A 297-nucleotide genomic window follows, 5' to 3' on the forward strand; every position below is an offset into this window, starting at 1 on the left:
ACCTGGGTACAGTCTCAGATCCTAAACCTGGGTACAGTCTCAGATCCTAGACCTGGATAGTCTTGGATCCTAAGGGGTTGGCTGCTCCAATCGGGCCCATGACAACGAGGATTCTGTTTGTGACCTGGTACTGGAAGACCGACATTATACAGAGCATGCTCCTGTTTTTGAACTGCAGAGATTATGAATACAAAATATAATATTTTTAAAAAATCTGTTAAATTATTTTGAAGTTGATTGGAAAAAGTTTTGAATAACTTTAAAGGCAGAATCTGAAAAAGTTAAATCTGGTCCTCT

This window comes from Nematolebias whitei, chromosome 1, assembly GCF_014905685.2.
Source record: "Nematolebias whitei isolate Nwh7 chromosome 1, NemWhi1, whole genome shotgun sequence".
Taxonomy (NCBI): Eukaryota; Metazoa; Chordata; class Actinopteri; order Cyprinodontiformes; family Rivulidae; genus Nematolebias; species Nematolebias whitei.